Source organism: Schistocerca gregaria, chromosome 9 (genome assembly GCF_023897955.1).
Source record: "Schistocerca gregaria isolate iqSchGreg1 chromosome 9, iqSchGreg1.2, whole genome shotgun sequence".
In the NCBI taxonomy this organism is placed as follows: domain Eukaryota; kingdom Metazoa; phylum Arthropoda; class Insecta; order Orthoptera; family Acrididae; genus Schistocerca; species Schistocerca gregaria.
The window spans coordinates 218,036,019-218,039,378 of record NC_064928.1 but is presented as its reverse complement, the minus strand read 5'-3'; positions in this window follow the sequence as shown (position 1 = coordinate 218,039,378).

Genomic DNA, 3,360 nt, shown 5'->3' with positions numbered 1-3,360 from the left:
TTTCTCTTTGTCTTCCAGTTTTCACCTGGCTTCAGGGATGTGCTGAACATCTTTTCCTGTGTTTATGCCATTTGGACTATATGGTATTTTGACTTGGTATATCTGTAATTATCCATTGGAGTGACACGGTATGGAACATAAGTGTGTGGGAAGACTGTTATTCATGTTTACAGATAATTCCACGTTAGGTTACTATGAAAAATTGCACAACCCAACTATTGACTATTATCACCTAAATTTGCATCATTTACTATAGTACCAACATGATGCAATGTGGTGACTGCCACAGTGGAAACAAAAGATGTATACTAAACACCAAATTCTTAGTTTTAACTGTAACCTACTGAATGTGCCATGCACATGTATGCAGCATTACTTTCACTCTTGTTTCATGTGAAATAAAGAAGTGTCAAAACACTACACTAATTACTGACAGATTGTTTTAAGTTAGTAGAATAACAAAACATGTATTACATGTAATTTATTATGGTCCCATTGTACCAGTTTTAGTAGGGACAGGAGAAACTTGTTTCAACAATTAACGTGAATTTGGTGATTTTTAAGGAAATAACGCGAATTCAGCTGTTTTTAAGGAAGTAACGCAAAGTCGGAGTTTATCAACAAAATTTCTCTGTGTCCTCGTAAGAAGTGTCGTAAATCTAATGAAGTTTAATGTTGAAATGTTCTATGTTCAACTGTCACACTATTATTTGCAGTTGTGATGTAACTAGTGGCCTATCAACTTTTGCGAGCGCGTACGATGACCCACTGTGTGAATTTAAATTATTTATTTAATTATTTATTTATTTTGCAGTGTATGTGCCGCAGTGTGCCTTTTTTAAGCAATGGTGCAATGAAAATCTATCACAAACACATCGCCAATGTTTATTAAATGCGGTTAATAACACAGCAATGATATAAGGCTTGAAGAAATGTGATCATTGAGACGAGACAGTAGCCGAATGAGTAAGCCATGACGTAATGGATAGTTTTGTGGTTTATGTTATGAATGGATGTAAGTTTGTGATCCACTGATGCTAATTTTTCCAGTTCAAAAAATGTAATTTCCCTTTTTAATTTGACTAATTGCCAGGCACACCAATTGCCATCCTGGCTGGGTCACCTTTCTGTAAGGTTTTGAGGATAGAACAGCAACTGTGTAAGCTGCAAATATATTGCTTTAATGTTGCAGTCTTATCACAGAAATACACACATTTACACAGTTTACGTTGAACTAGAAGTTTCTTTACAGATATATTCTTACGACTACGTCATGATGTTGGCCAGTATTACGATAGATCATCCGATTCCGGTTCAAAGTTTGGTTCTATTTAGGATGACAATCAAGTCTATGGAGGATCATTAGTTTTGTGACAAGTTGAGCAGAAGGTTACGTAAGGTCGCTCAAGTTTACAGTGAATGCAAGCTGGTGAACCAACAAGTTTATGCCTCTGCTTGCGGTATTTACCTTAGCTGCGATGAGCTGTCGTTTGCATGGCTGCTCTCATCCTCTGAAATTCCTATAAAAACTAATTTAGCCTTTGTAGATTTTTCCAGCAGAAACTCTCCTATGTTTCTTGTTATGCGAGAAAAAATGTACTCATCCCTAGTCTAGGAACGTGGCGATATGCACGCGCATGGCTGGAGCAGTGTGTATATTAAAAATGCCCTCTCAGTCCTCGCAAGAACAATTAACTATCTGGATGGTTCGTTTCTCCACAGTTGGAGCTCAACGACACTACAGCTAATATCCAGCATCACTCAGAAGATCAAATAACTCTTCTGTTTCATGTTCTGACAGAACTGTGGTTGATGTAGAGGGCTGAACATCGCCCAAAAGATGATGTTGCAGTTCGACTGGTTTTGTCGCAAAAGAGTAACTTTTGTTCGTTCCAATAAGCTCCAATACGTCTGACGGTATGTCAAAAGATGCAAAATCTTTATTTTGTTTCTTCAGATGGTCTCTCAATATGATCAAAGCATTAATTGTCTTTAAAGGTAATCTGTTATGTTTTTAAGTTTTTATAATGTCTCGATCCCTGAATAAACAGATGGGGACGTTTTCAAGACAACAACCATCTACACCAACAGTTCGACGACATTTGCGGCAGCATGGACTATCAGCTCAGAGACCACGGCTGCGGTTACCCTTGACGCCGCATGACAGACAGGAGCGCCTGCGATGGTGTACTCAACGACGAATCTGGGTGCACGAATAGCAATACGTAATTTTTTCGGATGAATCCAGGTTCTGTTTACAGAATTGTGATGGTCACATCCGTGGTTGGCGACATCACAGTGAGCGCACATTGGAAGCGTGTATTCGTCATCGCCATACTGGCATATCACTCGGCATGATGGTATGGGGTGCCATTGGTTACACATCTCGGTCACCGCTTGTTCGCACTTTGAACAGTGGACGTTACATTTGAGATTTGTTACGACCTGTGGCTCTACCATTCATTCGATCCCTGCGAAACTCTACATTTCAGCAGGATAATGCACGACCGCATGTTGCAGGTCCTGTATGGGCCTTTCTGGATACAGAAAATGTTAGACTGCTGCCATGGCCAGCACATTCTCCAGATCACTTACCAATTGGAAACGGTCTGGTCAATGGTGGCCAAGCTACTGGCTCGTCACAAGACGCCAGTCACTAATCTTGATGAACTGTGGTATCGTGTTAAAGCTGCACGGGCAGCTGTACCTGTATACGCCATCCAAGCTCTGTTTGACTCAATGCCCATGCATATCAAGGCCGTCATTAAGGCCAGAGGTGGTTGTTCTGGGTACTGATTTCTCGGGATCTATGCACGCTAATCACGTGAAAATGTAATCACATGTCAGTTCTAGTATAATATAATTGTCCAATGAATACCTGTTTATCATCTGCATTTCTTCCTTGTGTTGCAATTTTAATGGCCAGTAGTGCAACTTCTTTTTGCAGGAATTCGCATTTGTCTATCTGCAATTTTAAATTATATCGCCTGAGTCTCTCAAAAACCTCTTCTAGCCTGTGATTATGTTCTTCTAATGAAGAACCGAAAATTATCGCATCATCCAATAAATCTACATCTACATCTACATCCATACTCCGCAAGCCACTTGTCGGTGTGTGACGAAATGTACCCTGAGTACCTGTATCGGTTCTCCCTTCTATTCCAGTCTCCTATTGTTCGTGGAAAGGATTGTCGGTATGCCTCTGTGTGGGCTCTAATCTCTCTGATTTTATCCTCAAGGTCTCTTCACGAGATATACATGGGAGGGAGCAATATACTGCTTGACTCTTCGGTGAAGGTATGTTCTCGAAACTTTAACAAAAGCCCGTACCGAGCTACTGAGAGTCTCTCCTGCAGAGTC